Here is a 17,531-nt window from a genome sequence, read left to right on the forward strand (position 1 = left end):
GAGATTCTGTTGCTAAACAACTGAACTTAAACTTTCAACATTTCACTCAAAAAATCATTCATAAAACAAATTGTAAATTGCAAATGCCAAAAAAAAAAAACAGAATTAAACATAATTTTTATACATAAAATATTTAAGGGGATGAATAAAATAAAAACAAAAATAAAATTTAACCAACAATGTCATACATATGAAACAAGGAGTAGATAGATTACCAATGAGGAGAAAAACAGAATCTCAAAACTCATTGTACAGGGGATTGAAGCTGTACAATGAGTTACCTGAAGAAATAAAGGAATTTTAAAAAAATTGACATATTTAAAATTAATTTGAAAAAATATGTCATTGAAAAAATTTGATAAAAAAATTAATATTATTAAAAGTTTATATTAGTTCGTAAGATGTTATGAACTAACTTAATAAAACATAAATAAATAAATAAATAGAATATATGATTATTCTTTTTTTTTTCATTGCTTATTTCATTATCTGTTAAATATATATAAATATGTGAATTGTTCATAAAAATAAATACAAATGGTTAAATATTTAAAAGTTGTACTAAGGGCCAGTTGCTTCTTCTTCTTTTTCTTCTTTATCGTTTTTCTCTCCACTGCTGGATAAATGTTTCTTTCAAATATCTCCATTCTTTCCTATCGCTCGCTTTCATCGTCTATGTTTTACTGGCTATAGAGGCAATGTCATCACCCATCTTTTCTGTGGAATTTTTTCTGACACTTTTTTTGTTTGCCCATGGTCTCCATTTTGTTATTCTGGGTGTCTATATGCCATCATTTTGCCTCGCCAAGTGTCCTGCCCGGTGACAACATACGGACTAGAAACGGTCATAGAATGACAGATGCTCGGTGTATGTCTAATATACCATACCATGGATCGTGCAGTTGCTCCTAACTAAAGATATATATTTTCTTTAATTTTCGTTTAGAGGTTTTTATTTTTATACAAAACATTTTGTTTTCTTTGACAAAAATAGAACTTTTTAACCATTGAACTGTATTTAAAAGTGTACTTTTCCTCTAAATTGCAATATGTTTTAATCTTAATAACCCCCCTGGGAGCAAAATTCAGACTTGTCAACAAACATTTTACATACTCAAAATATTGTTGGTAACTGTTATTAAAAAAATATAAAAATTGAAAAGTATTTGCAAGCATTGCCAAGTACGTGAATTAATTTAGCCACATAAATTTCACCAACTTTAATATATGTTTAAGCTCCTTTTCTTCAAAAAAGTCAACAAAGAGATGAGTAGAAAATGTAAATGTTTAAATATAGGCTGAATGAAAAATGTAACACAATGTGTAGAGGGCCATTTAAACTATTTTTCAAATATTTTCTTCTCATTTGTTTATTTTTCCAAAGTAAAGTACATAACAAATTTTCTACAAAACAATATTATCAACAAAAAAATAAGCATAAGAAAAAATACATCATAAAACTAATAAAGCGACCGCAATTCAAAAATACGTACGTGTGTCCTATATATATTGCATAACTACTGGACCGATTTACGTGCGCTTTTTTGTGAAATGTAGATCTTTGTCACGACCATATTTAGAGGTCTTAAAATTTTTTATTTATGTAGTAGAAAACAAGTTAGGAGAGTAAATGTTGTTTGTATCCTTTATCGGGGCTGCATTTGGCTAGAATGAATTAACAAACATTTTGGAAAGATTTATTTTTTTTGTGTGGAAAAATGTTTTCGAATGTTTACAAACAACATTCATTTTTTATGGATCCCAATAAGATTATTTGCTTAAATTCCTTATAATTTCTACCCTTTTGTATCTTTTTACTGGATTTTTGGCTATACTAAAATAATATTAACTGAAATTCAGTACATTTTGAAAAATCACATTCCTGAATAAAGTGCACCCCTGTTGATGAGAAGAGCAGAGTTAAACAGTTTTTTATTTGAAAATTAATAATTTTAAGACTTGGAATTCAATCATAAACAAGTATCGAGGTTTCCACCGATCAACGAAAAGTTACACCATCTTTTTTCGTGATAACAAAACGTCGATTTTGTCTATTTTAGTAAGGCATAAAAGGTTAGAAATGCAATTATCTTTTTTGCATAGCTTAGGGAAGGCATTTTCAAGACAGTAACAGGAAAACAATATTTAAATACCTGTTTCTAAAAATTCCCTGTCACCGCATATCCTCATCATTTATATGATCCGAAACAGAAAAATAATAATGTATATGTACATATATAATTTAAACTATACAAAATATTTGATATCAAACTTTTGATTGTGTTCATTAACTATAATATAAAAACAAGTATGTACTCAAATCTAGCAAGAAAAAGCATTGCCGGGTTCAGCTCTTAGTAAAAGCATTGCCGGGACCTTACCAGGAATCAAATCCAAGACCTCAAGCTTAATAGGCGAAAGCACCAATCATTGCACTGCGAGGCGGACTTTTCTCCATCCGAATTTATTTTTCAGAATTTTTATCTGAGAGAAGCCGTTGGGTCAAAAACAGTCGTAGGGGATTCAGCTTCTATTTACCATGGATCTGTATTTTTATCCGTCTGGACACTGATAAAGTTACAAATAATGAATTTGAGTATTAAATACGATAGCTGTAATTAATTTGTGCATGAAAGTATTTTCAATGCAAAGTATTTTCTACAGCAGAAAGTTTTTTCTTCGCCGTAATTAATGCTGAACCATTTCTGTCTATTGTTGAATCCTATTGAATCGTTGAATGGTCAGAATTTCATTATTAAACGGAGCGAGTATTCGTCGTTTTCAGAGTTCTCGTTTAATCAACCACCAATGGGCGAAGAGCTTTGTCGCAAAAAGAGCGCGAAAATAGCGTTGCATTCAACTAGGATTCCCTATTTGAATCTAGTCGGAGTTTTTTAATTTATATAATAAGAACGTCCCCGTAGTAAAATTGATCGCTGACATTTAAATGTTTTGTGACTCAAAACTTTAAAACACAATATTTTGATCAGCAATGCATTGAGTTTGTCCAAATGTTTGTAGACAAGCTGAATTGATAGTTGGATAGTTGTAATTGTGTTTAAGGTAGGGTTAGACTTTACAGGGAAAATATTAAAAATAGGACTTGGATTTAAATTTAATTGTTTTATTATATAAATCAAAGACGAGTGATATTTCGATCCACAAATTTGGAATATCCAGTAACCGGTTTCATCGTACCTGAAGATATCAGTCTCGAAGATGTCGCAAAAGCGATGAAACCGGTCACTGGATATTTCAAATTTGTGGATTTAAAGTATCACTCGTCTTTTATTTATATAATAAATTACAATGAACTTCCATCAAGAATTTTCACTTACAAACTTAAATGTTTTCAATTTAATTGATTATTCCACCGCCAAATTTCTTTGTTCCTTTAAAAAAATTAACCAAATATGTTCATATAATACGTTTTGTAAAAAGCAATTTCGCTGTAAATGTTAGTAAAGTAAAATAATTGCGTTTTTAATGTAATTTTTTTTAAACGAAAAATTTCAATTTTCGGAAAAAAATCGTTGGACTATTTTAAAAGGTACATCATAAAAAATGTTTTTTTGAAGTTTTACGGTATGGCCCGGTATGACACCATAGCCCATAAGAGTTTTAAAAATATATTGAATGAACGTCTCTTTCCATGAAGCCTGCTCGCAACTACCGAAGCATTTTTTTGTCATATATATTGCACGAATTTCACTAGAATGAAGTTGTGAGATATTCGTGATATAGTGCAGCTTATAACTTTACCATCTCACATGCGGTCATCCTGTACTTCCATAACTTCTGAAGTATCTAGAGAGGGAATATTGCCACACGTATCTTTTAAGCAGGATTGTATTTAGGAATAGGCAAATCGCAAAAAACTGACATTCGCACATATTTTTTATGCACACACAAGCAGCGTTAATTGTTAATTTTTTGCTATTCAAAATATCATAAATTATATTTTTTAAATAAGCACAAAAAAATATTTATTTTTATTTTTTATTAATAAATTTCATAAATGGTGTTATTTTTCAAATATTTTATACACATCTACTTGTATACATCTAGTACAAGTTATAACTGTGACTCTCCAAAAAAAGAGACTAACTCTTTTGCTTGGAGAGTGACTTACACTGTTATAGTTATTTATTTTTTAGAGCTCATAAAACTTTGAATAAACAAATACATGAGAAAAAAAAACAAAGGATAAATACGTGAAAACAAAAAATAATAATGCACTCATACTAATGAAAATTTAAGGCAGTTTTTACACGTACTCAAAAAAATTATTTTGATTTACTTTAAATTTATTATTAGATATATTAGTTTTAATAGTTTTTAGTTCATTGTGGAGATTATTGTAATTTCTAACATTTTTGAAGACAAAGCTATTTTGACTATAACTTATGTGGAATTTAGGGATTTTAATATTATTTTGGTATCTAAGTGACTTATTCATCTCAAATTCTTTAATTTTTTTTCTTTATAAATTTGTAGAGAAGAATTTATTTTATAAAGAGTGTCTACTGTAACGTTAAATATTGTTTATAGACTTTCCGTATTGAATGTTGAGGGTTTCTTTAAAATTACTTCAATGATTAATCTTTGTAATATTTTAAGAGGGTTTAATATATTGGCATTTGCACCACCCCATCCAATAATACCATATTGTAACAAAATTTGTACAATTGAGTAATAAGCTACTTTTCAATTATTGCTTTTTAAAATATTCCTTAATCTAATTAATATGTACATTTTTAAATACGTTTAATTAGTTCACTAATATGGTCTTTCCATTTTGAGTTTTAGTCAATGTATACACCAAGATATTAAATTTTATCTGTTGTATAAAGTACTGAACACGTTAAAACGCAGTTAGTTTTGTTGCAATAGGAAATACAAATATGATTTGATGACACAAAATATAAATATGATAACATAACATGTTATTCAAAGAAGATCACATCAAATATTAAACAAGAAAAGAAAAAATGAGCACCGCAAGATAGTTGAGGATGGCAAAACGAAGTGTGGAAAAGAAAGAAAGATATTTATCACTTAATTTTTTTGTGTTCTTATAGATAATCCAACTCGGAATCTTCCGTATGTGAATCAACCGCTTTAACCGCTACTCCAAGGAGGCCACCGATGATCAATTCGAAATTGATGTCGTTGACCTAAGTTAGATGCTCCCCACAGATTTAACATAATAAATTACAAAAACGTATAAAAAAAATATTTGTGTCCGCTTTGCGGTCTAATGGTCAGCGCGTTTGCCAACCAAGCGGTGCTGGGTTCCATTCCCGACAAGGTAAAGAAATGTGTTTAAAAACGTCTCCTTAATGCATTGAATTGCTGTTCATAGCTACCCATGCACTTTAAGGAAGCTGATCAATAAAATCGACAGAAGACCCCCCAATACATTTTACAACTCCACAATACGACATAACAGTGTAATCTTATCTTAACGCGCCATCACGGCAAATTCAATCTCAACACAACACGAAATAATCATGACATGATATTGGTTAGAGACAGGCGCCGCACAGTGTTTTGAGCCATACAAACTACAAGATAAAAAGTCACTTTTGAATTCTTAAACGATGACGTCATGGGGGCATTACCAGATAGTTAGTGTGACGATTGTAAGCCTAATTGGGGTGATTAATGCTTAGGGTGATTCATACCAGAATATGAAAGTCGGATAATTGGTTTTTGAAAGCCTAATTACATTTATTTGCATTTTGGCGTCCGACGTGTAAAGGTTGTTTATCAAGTTTAAAGTTTTTTATTTCGATTTAAAAAAAAATGGAAGCTATTATGGAAGGTATGTTGTATGTTTTTTTTCTAATATTTTAATGTATTTCATTTAGGTATTTAAAAAAACAATAATTTAACTTATGTATTTTTCAGTAGTTAAAAAAATATCAATTTCTAACTTCTCGAGAATTTATCTCGGAGAGTATATCAAAGTAGCAAAATATTATTTTTATTTTTCAATAGACCAATTTATTGTTAATTCAATACAGTTTCGATATTTTACCGCACAAAGTTGCATCTATCTTATTTTGTTATTTTACAGGTACCAGATACGAGATTTCCAGGCAAGAATTGTACGTGATGTGGAAGAGTTTGACGAAGAAAGAAAGGCTTCAAGGAGTGTTAAATATTTTGATATGTGAAAACTTTCGACAAAGTCCTTCAGTAGACATGAATAAACCATCTACGTCTACTGGAAGGCCCGCAAAGGATTTTGGGGTATGCAGTGATCAGTGCAAAAGGACAAAAGTGCGTGATTTAGTGAGTACGAAGACATCTGAAGAACTTTCGTTTGCCACGCAGGTATCTATTCGAGCATCAGGAAAACGCACAGTTGCCGATCTCCTAAAGAAAATTTAGAAAGCTACTCCCAATGAAGTAGCAAAAATACGTAGGGAACGTCAACAAGTAAACAAACAGCGGGCATTTACAATTGAGGAAGCGCTAAGTTTATACGTTGACTGTAAATTATCTCGCATTCCTACAAAGTTATGCGTAAAAATGCCATAAAAACCGACCACAACATATATCCGGCATTTTATAGTTTAAGAAAAACAAAAAAAGCATGTTGCCTGAGCGAGGAATTTGTCAAAATAACGGAAACTAGTGCAGAAATCCAGCTACAAGTGATTTTAAATCATACGGTGGAACGATTGCTAAATGTAGAATCAGAAGTCTTAAAAGAAAGAGTTCCTTCAGGTTCTGTACTGACTCTTATATGCAAGTGGGGTGGAGATGGAAGCTCGGCACATAGTAATTATAAACAGAAATTTCACACAGAGCATGCAATAGATGAATTTTTATTTATTATGTCATTCGTTCCAATACAACTAAGGCTTAATGATGACCCTAATATAGTAATTTGGCAAAATTTAAGGCCTTCCTCAACCTCTTATTGTCGACCTATTAAATTTATTTTCGCCAAAGAAACTGATATTCTTACTAAGTCTGAAATCGAAAAACTTCAAGATGCAATTGAAAAACTTGAAAATTTTAATGTTAATATTGGAGGTGTAGTATTGTCCATAAAATTAAAAATGCTTTTAATAATGGTAGATGGTAAAATTTGCAACGTTTTGGCTGAAAATAAGTCAACCATGTCCTGTTATATTTGTGGCGCCAAACCCAGTGAAATGAACTCTATTAGTATTAATAGAGTTTCTCGACAAGAATTTTATTCCTTTGACTTATCTACATTACATGCTCTTTTTATATTTCTCAAAATACATCTATTTGAAAATCACTTATAACAAATGTTTTATTTAAAAACCTTTAAGTTTTATCATCATCATACCATATCCGCTCCCTATGTGGAGCATATGGATTCCATAATCTGCCTCCGGCCAAGCGATCGACCTCCTGTACATCCTCCCAAGTTAAGTCCACGTACCGCAACTCTGACGCAAACTGCCCACAAATTGTCAACAGTGGACGACCAGGACGCCAAGAACCTGATGCTTTGTAACATAGGCAAGCATTGTTAAGGCTCTCGGAAGGCATACGTAGTACATGGCCTTGCCAGCCAAAACGCCTTGGATGACAGTAGATACCAAGGGTTGCTGTGTCCGTTGCCTCACTTCTGTGTTCCTTACAATGTCAAACTTTTAAGTTTATTTAAACCCTTTCAGTTGTCATGTTTAACATAAGAAAATCAGCTGTAAAATGGTTATTCTGACAAAACAAGTGAAGGCAGATTAGTTCTCTCGGGTGAAATCTTTATTTTATGCCTATGTATCTAATATAATTTTCAATGATTTATTTTATAGGTTGACCGATTTATCAGTCAATAGAATTAAAGTAATAATTTCAATTATTTATGATCCTTAAATACATTATTGGATGCAGATATCAATTTCCAGAAAATTTATTTCGTTTATGAAATAACAAAATGTGACATATTTTTTATAAAACGAATTATTATTACATATTTAATAAAAAAAACCTCTTTTTAGGATTAAATGAATCGCATAAGTGAGTTAAAAGTACATTCAGAATTTTTAGTTTCTAGCTTGTATGAAACGAAACACTGTGCGCCGTGGCGCAGTTGGTTAGACGGCTATCTGTGAAACTGGCGTCGCGGGTTCGATTCCCGCCAGTTGCAAGAAAAAAATCCAAGAAAGATTTTTTTCTCAATTGGTCTGGGTGTTGTGGTGTATTTTTCATTACCTTCTTCCATATCCCCTCTATCCCACCGCTGACAAGCCTCAAAATAGAGGCTTAACGGGTTATTCCTTTAAAAAAAAAAATCCTGCCTTTATGTATGCATGAATTTGGGAATAAAATAAAAATTTTAAATCTATGATCACACCAAAATTTTTAAAACGCAAAGTATTTTAGAGGTACAAAACATTTAAATTATATTCTAGGGAGTTACAAAATCTCAATTCGGGACATAAAAAATATTAACATTTAAAAAATACACACATATTAAAAACAAAGAAACGAAGTAAGTATAGCACCTTTATAACTAAATAAAGCACAATATTTACGCCAAAAACCCTTTCTTACACAAGCAGAATAAATATAAATAAAAAAAAATAAAAAAGTGGTAAAACTACTATGGGAAATAAGGCCGTTAACATTACATGTCACACAGACGATGCAGTATAGTGATGATGAGAACATATCCATCTTAGTTAGTAAGCATCTGGATGCCTAAGAAATTTCGTATGGTTCAATGAACACATGATTCCGATTTACAAAACGCGTGTCATACCAATCATGGTGTGTACGAGAAAGGCTAGGATAGACAGAGAGAAAAGAAAAATACGAAAAACCAAGTAGAAAAACAATTTCTCAGATAATTTTCCTAAGAAGATGATTACCAATGTTTGATTATGTCCAAATGCTTGCAGACTGGCTGGATTTCCTCCCTAGGGAGTTGTTCATATTTAAATTTATTTAAACAGAGACGGAAAATTATTTTTTTTGAGAAGGGAATATGGAAGTCTAGGCATTTACAGGGCTTATGACCACTTAAACCACTTAAACCAGCCAATGACAGGTCATAAGCCCTGTAAATGCCTAGACTTACATATTCCCTTCTCAAAAAAAAAAAAAAAATCCCTCTCTGTTGAAATAAATTTAAAGATGATTACCGTTTATTTCATAGAAAATAATTTACAACTTATTGATAAACATCATTATCTCGAATGTCGATAAATCGAATGTGATGGTTTTTGAAAGAAATGAAAGTATGACTAAATGTGAAATCACTGTGAATGGAGTTATACTAAAACAAGTAGAGGAATTTGTGTATCTGGGAAGTATGTTCACTAGGGATGGAATGACTGAGAAAGATATTGAAAGGAGGGTGAGTGCCGGGAACAGAGTGAACGGTGCACTTAAATCGACCTTGGCAAATAAATGCTTGTCACAAGAGGCAAAATTGGCAGGTCACAACGGAGTCCTGGTCCCGTCCCTGATGTATGGGAGCGAAGTATGGACTTGGAAAGACAGGGATGAAAGTAGGCTGAATGCTGTCGAAATGCGATCTCTCAGGCGAATGTGTGGTAAAACTATGTACGATAGATGCACGAATGTTGAGATCCGTACATTATGTAAGGCTGAGACAAGCATTATCGACAAAATCAAGAAAGGAGCTCTGCGCTGGTTTGGACATGTAGAACGAATGGACAGCGAGAGAACGGCTAAGAATATTTACAATGCGAATGTTGATGGATGCAGAAATAGAGGAAGACGGAAGCGGCCTCCGTGGTGTAGTGGTCAAGACGCTTGACTCACGCACGGAAGGTTCCGGGTTCGATTCCCGGTGAGAACATGAAAATTGAAAATGTGATTTTTCTCAGGCCTGGGTGCTCTGTGATGTAATTCACCACTGTAATTAGGCCTCCTGGCCTGTTGTGGTGCAAAAAAAAAGTAAAAAAAAAATTAAAAAAAGACGGAGAAGGACATGGCATGACCAAATCCAACAAAAATCCAACGAAATCCGGTCACTGCTAAATAATTTATAAAAAATTATAAATAAAAGTGGAATAAAACTATAAAAGTATTTTTATTATTATAATTAAAATGCAGTTCCACCAAGAAATGTCAGTAGAAAAACTCAATAAATTAAGTATGAGTAAAATGTGAATAAAACTATCTACGTACTTTAATTATTATAATAATTCTAATTCTCTCCTGCTGTCACTGACGGAACAATATACATAGTTTTAAATTATTATGTGTGTTATATCTCTCGGGTCTCGGGTATAACTCCCGAGTGTCAGTTAAGGTAAGTGTCTGTATTCATACTCTGAGACCGCATGACGTAATCTAACTTGAATATTTCACTGCAACGTCGCGAGCAAGTCACGGGTATGGAAGAAAATAAATCTATTCGCTTCACTTAAAGGCCGTTTACTCACGGACAATACAACACTGTTCTGTCCCATGACTCGACCATTGTCCACGTGTAAACCGCAAATTGCAGGTCTCTGCTAAATAATGATTACCCGCACAATTACGCATGGCCGCGTTGTCCTCGCGTAACAAAGCCTTGTAAAAAGAGCGTTTTACTCGACGCCGAAGTGTTCTCTGAATAAAAAAAAATAAAAAAATTAGCTCTTGAATCGCCATCGGAGACAAGACTTGATGTACAAGTATCTCTTTTATTTATTCAAACTATAAAGTCGTATTTTTCGTAATCTTCAAATGGATATTTCATACCGGATTTGGAAAGTAAAATTTGTATAAATATGATAAATTTGAATATCAAAACCACTTATCCTTACTATGCGAAGAATAATTGAACGTAGTTATGCAAAAAGCGGCCAGTCCACAATTTTGAAAAAATGAGATATTGATGTTATCGGGTGAAAGAAGGTCGATTCTATGTTTTGCTAAAAACAGCCAGACCACTTTCGTATAAAAAAAACTGTTATAATCACCTCTGGAAAAAGGTGTCGATCACAAAAACGGCATTTCTTAATTTGCAGAAAACACCAACAAAACTAGAAAAATCTTATAGTGCTTTAAAAATCTTTTAAACTGGTCAAATACACAATAAGATTCTTGTTTGTAATATATTAAAAAACTTATGTATTCATTGTTTATCGTTTGTCAAAGTCAAAAACATTCAAACTATTGTGTAGATTTTTTAATTCACTCTTTTCAAAAAAATGGCTATTATCTCAGTTTCACTTTTCTATGGCTGGCTGCTTTCTGTATAACTACGTTCAATTATGCGAATGAAAGTGTTGCCAATACCACAATAAATCGGTTTTACTATATAAGAAAAAGCACGAAAATTGAACTTACAACAAAGAAGGCAAAGACGCTGTTTTGTGGCTGGTGTTTGTGTGAATGATACAAAAACAAAACAAGAAATTCGGTCAATTAGTCGGTTATTGACAGTAGGCTAGTTACTTTCCGGCATATTTATGATTTTTAAAATTTATTTTGCTATTTCAGGCTAAAATTTTATTTCAATTTTTATAAATTATAGAAAATAAGTAATTTCAAAGAATGTTTTTTTTTTAAATGTTTCAATCTCAAAATATTCCATCTTTTGCTCATGGAACACGGTGTTACATCACCGTGTGTAAGGGAATTTTGTAGCACAGTCTTTTAAGAGTTAAATTCATTCTTCACAATACGAATGCATCTTGGTATATGATAAATTATGTTTTCCGTAAACTCGCTCATAACAAACGCCGTCGTGTACTAATTTTCTCAGCGCTCGTGTGTGAACAGCGGCCGGATTTTCGGTTTGTCCCACTTTTCTATCCAGCGCAGTCAAGGCTTTTAACGAAGCTGGGGCTTAACAAAATTGCCTTATCTATTGTCTTGTTCAAGTGTAAATGATAAAGCGGCCACTCGACTGGCCAATGACAGTTCAAAAGCCCTGTAAATGCCTCAAACTCCATATTCCCATCTACGTTGCAATATATTTACAATATTATTTACGACTAGAAGAAAACAGCTTAAAGATTGATCATTTTGGATAAATCAAAGAACTTAAATATTTATTTAAAAAATATGAACTCTAAAAACAATACTTTCGATGCTGTCATATATTTGATATAATTTTTCGTTTATTTAAATTGATTCATTTATTAAATTCATTTATTTATTTAAAATAACATGTGCGTAACAAATTGAAATTCAAGACGTACATTAGGGTGGGCTGATAATTTTTTTTCCAAACCTTTAAATGAAAGGGGTCTAAAAAGTTACCTTTTAGATTATTTGGAATGAAAAAAGTTTTGAAAAAATATTTGGTACTACTTTTGGCCCTCAACCAGAGATTGAAGTTTTTGAAAAGTATTTTTTTTTGCGCTAAACCGGCTGTTATTTCGTATTTAAGTAAGAAAATCAGCCCAATTAAACTTTAAAATGTGCTTTAAACCTTATTTTAAGCCTATAAGGGCGTGAGTTGCACTTTGTTACGTAATAAATGGGTAGCATTGTTTTAATGAGCCATTGTTGTCATCAATATTAGCCAGGTGCTCAACGGAATTAATTCCGCGGAGTGTATTTTTTTTGCATTTCGGTAGTTTTGAAACGTGTTTTATATCTTTACTAGCAAAAAAATAATTTTATCAATATTAGTAATTAACAAAATGTTCAGACAGTTACAAACTTCAAACCTCAGTTTAGGGCCAAAAGTAGTATGGAATATTTTTAAAATAATTTTTACGTTCAATGTAATCCTAAATGCAACTATAAAGACCCTTTTCACTTTGATTTTTAAAAAGATACACAAAAATTTACATTACCGGCCTACTCTGACGTACATATTACAAAAAGACAAACAACACATAAATAGACTCTTGTCAAAATAGTAGGATAATCTTGCTCCGGAAAAATCTTTCGGATACGTGGAACAGATCAACATCCAGAGCGTTGTTGTTCAGCATAGCATAACCATCATCAGGTTGGTCCTGTTTATCTGAATATGAAACAATTTATGCTGACACCGTGTTAGGTATCAGGGCCGCGATTATGAAAGGCTATCTTCATTGGTATATACTGATACGGTATATCGATATTTATGTACGAAAATGTGTATATTTGTATGATAATTCAAAATAACTTAGTCGCTTACCGGTAATTGAACATGCATAGAAAAAAAATTGTCAACATGTTCTATTTTTACACAGAAAATTTAATTTTACTTTGAAGATTAAATTGAAGATAAATTTTAACTTCCCATCAGAATACGTACCCTGGAACATACAAACCAATGCTCATCATAATCTTAGGATTATCGACAATACCGTGCAACAATCGATAAAAATGTATAGTCAAATACACATTTCTTCTCGTCTCTAATCTGTTGTAGCCAAGCATACCCTGGAGAAACTCCGTCGAGTAGAGCCAAAGATAACCCGCACTCTCTCATGTAGAGATATCACAGAAACTAATTTTGTATTTTCTCCATTCAATTTACAAAATCAATTAAATGTTTCGAATGTAAATACCAATTTTACGAATATCTCTACAAATTGGCGTAGTTAATTTATAAACCGAGCAAAAATTTTCATAATTACTTCAATAGTTATTTTTATTGACATTTATCAAAGAGATTGCGTTCAAAGTTTCATTGATAATTTGATTGAATTCGGGTTGACTGTTATTTAATGATCAAACTGCATACAAACTTGGGTGGCTAGTGGCTACCTCTAAGTTAGCGAAATGGTTTAGAATATGAATGCAGTCTAATATAATTGTTAACTACCGCTGAAACATCTTCTAATTTCAAAGATCTAATTTGTACTACAGCTTGTAGAATAATCAGTGATTGCTTAATTGTTGGCTTGGAATTCTCAAAAAAAAAAAACTTGATAAATATTGAGACATATTGTAATCCTGTGGGAAGTGTCATGGAATCCGGATCGGAAGGTCCGAGTTTTGATCTTCCACGACTTCTTTCCTATTTTCTTAATTTGAATCTATTTAATTTTGGTAAGATTTAACCTGGAAAATGATGATTTCTTTAGCTTTAATTTTGATTAATTTATAGTTTGTATGTTTTTTTATTTTATTTATAAATTTGTTACATAAATACGTAGATATTTAATACAAGGGAATCTTTATAAAAGTAGTGAGTGACAAAATGAACACGGAGCGTCCTCTGGTTAGGATAGTTTCCATTTAACATGGCTCAGCCTGTTCTAAGAAAGTGATTTTTTTGTATTTTAAAGTATAACTTGTTCTTTAATAATATAACAATACCAGAAAAAAAACTTAAAATGCTTAATTATGTATTTATTTTAAAGAAACACACAGTCAACTATGATATAGTAACAAAAAAAAAACAAAGTTTAAAGACAGACTAGCAACGTTTCTAAATGATAATCATACATATTATTAAATTATGTTACAACAAAAGGGTGTGTTTATGTGTATTTGTATGAGAGTAAGTGTAAATGCGTGTTTACGTGTATGAGTGTAGGAGTAAGTGTTCAGGTGTGTAAGTGTGAGCATTATTAAATAGTAAGTGGGATCGTATCGCAGCCAGAAACAATGAGTCTTAATTTATTTTTAAATAAATTAAGGGGCATGTAAAATATATCATTAGATGAAAAAAAAGCATTATAGTTAGAGCAAGAACGATATGGGAAAGAGTGTTGTGCATAGTTTGTGCTACAAACTGGAAGATGGAACAAATATTTATTTCCTGTCACCCGAAAGGGGACATAAATATTAATTTTGGAGAGTAGGTTAAAAGAGTATTTTCATGCGGTGATCAGGTACAAAGGGTGCAGGCCGATCTCTCTTAAACTAATAATGCAAAAGGCCTATTTTGTGTATGATTTCTTCCAGTAAAAACATTGTCTGATTATATGGGGCGAATTGCTATCCCAGTAATTTAATTCTCGTAAGCGAAAACTATAAGAACAGATATTCAAAAAAATGTTCAAATCGAAAAAGTTGAAACTTCAATTGAATTGTTTAAATATGTGACGACTCTTTTTACTTATTACTCCTTTTAACACAGGCAATATGGCGAGAGATAAATATTAATTAATTTTTCTCTATATTTGCATGAAAATTATAATATTTCCTCGCAATCAATTGTTCAAATGAGCGAACAAAATATTTTTCCTTTATTTTAAATTTATTTATTTTTATATTAACGGTTCAAGGAACTTTTTACAATAAAAACGTTTACAGAAATAATCACTGCAGTGAACTATTCGTTATAATATGAAAAATGTAATAAATAATATATATAATAAATAATATGAAATAAAACTATATGATTCAACTGAATAAATGAAACTAAACAAATTAGTTAAAGTAAAATATTTATAAAAAAAAAACTACAAAAAAGTAAAAAAGAAACATATAATATCCAAGAAGACAAATAAAAGATAACAATTGAAGTAAGAAAATCTTATGCTCTAGATCTAAATTTAACAAAGTAAAACAAAGAATAATTTAACATAAAAATAAAGTGGCTAGTATTTAGCTAGGTAATAATGAAAAAGAAAAATAACTCTACATTAATATTTTATAAATTATACGTTTTTTGGATCAATATTAAAGCTTACATTATCATAAGAACACCTTTATTTTATCAGTTGGAATTTGGCAATAAATCCACAAATGTATAATTGATATATTAAGAAAAAAACAAAAATACGTATCCAAGAAAACAAAGTTAAATGTAATAATATATTTTAAAATAAATTCATACGTTTTCTAAAAAAATAACGAGGGAGGTTACATTTTAATGTATTAATAGAGTTAGTATTGAAAATATCTAATATTTTTTTCGAACTTCTTTCCATACCTATGTTTTGTAGATATAGGTGAATACATTTTAAAATTAGTACGAGAATTGTTACAATAAAAAAATTCTGTACTTCTAGTGCACCGACCAGGTATTCAAATTTGAATTAGTTCAAGTAAAGCAGTGCTGTCAATTATTGATTTCATTATTTTAAATAAGAATAACAAATCAGCTATAACTCTACGGTCTGACAATTCAAGTTATCTCAATTTACTTCTAAGAAAATCATAATTTAAGGCTTCAACAGGTATTTAATTTATAGTTTATAAAGCGCAGGAATTTATTTTGTACGATTTCAATAGTATGAGAATGAATTTTATAATAGGGTGACCAAACTGAAGAATTGTATTCAAGTCTACTCCTTACAATTACAATTGCAGTACAATTGTTTTACAGTAAAAATATTTTAAAAATTTGACGCTACTCTCAAAACAAATCCAAGCATCTTCATTCCATCATTAGCGATCTGATTAATATGAAGAGTAAACTGTAGTTTCTCATCAAGCAAAATACCTAGATCTTTTATTTGAGAAACTCTTATCAAATCTATACTATTTAATAAATACGTAAATTTAATCGGGTTTTTACATCTACAAACGGTTAAATTTTGACATTAACCTATCTTTAACTATATTTACCTATGTTATTAAAAGATTTTCGATTATAATTAAGGATTATATTTGTTTGGCGACAACACTTAACGGACTTGAAGTATATTTTTATAAATGCCGATAAATTAAAATGTCTATTACATTGCAAAAATACTGCAGTTTTATCCTAAATGACATAGCATTATGTCTTTTATTATTATCGTTATTATTAACTCATACCCACCGGAGATGGGATTCTCAGACCCTATGAATACGAAAATTTTCAATTACGCGAAAAATATTATTCGCTATTTTCATTGTCTTTTTTTTAAATTTTTTATTTTTTTTTAATTTGATTTAATAACATAATTATACATTTTTACAATTTAAAAATTTTCACTTGTTACATTTTTACTAAAACTAATATCCCACCAAGCCACTTTTTGTAGCTTGTTGGTGAAGATTATATTTATACTGACTTAATAATATTATTTACATTTATAAAAATAAAATCAATCTATCAGTCTATCTTTCAAAATAAAATTAGCTTCAATTCGAGACATAAATTAAACTTTTCGGTTTAGATAAAACAGAGATTTAATTTATTTTAATCTAGTAAAAATATAATTTGTTCTATGGATGCTTATCTTTTCGTGAATTTTATAATACAGATCGGCTGTAGCTCTGTGTATTTATCTCTTTGAAATATAATTAAGATGAGAATTAGGAGATATTGCTTAAGATTAGGATAGTTGAAGATAGTTGAAGATATTTCTTGAAGGTTTACAGTTCAAAAGTTGGAATGATCAGCGTGCTTGGATGAAAAGATGTATGAATGTAGAGAGAGTGAAGTCTGTATGCAAAGACTAAGTAATGTGGAGTTATATCATTTTTGCAAACCTCACTACGAGAAATCACATGGTGTTTTTTTAAAATTGTTTATAGATTGCCTACATAATATATTAATAAATTCAAGACCATTATTGGAAAGAAGATACCACAGTAATTTTAGATTTTTGACACACAAGCATGATTTATTCAAGTAACAATACAATAATTAAAGACCATGTTTTTTGATAAATTTCTATATAGAATAACCAATATTGCGCATCCGAGATTTTAATTGACCAAGGTCCTAAGAGCTGATCAATTGAGGC

The sequence above is a fragment of the Micrasema longulum genome, unplaced genomic scaffold (assembly GCF_059751315.1).
Source record: "Micrasema longulum isolate JH-2025_06_02 unplaced genomic scaffold, ASM5975131v1 h1tg000619l, whole genome shotgun sequence".
NCBI lineage: Eukaryota > Metazoa > Arthropoda > Insecta > Trichoptera > Brachycentridae > Micrasema > Micrasema longulum.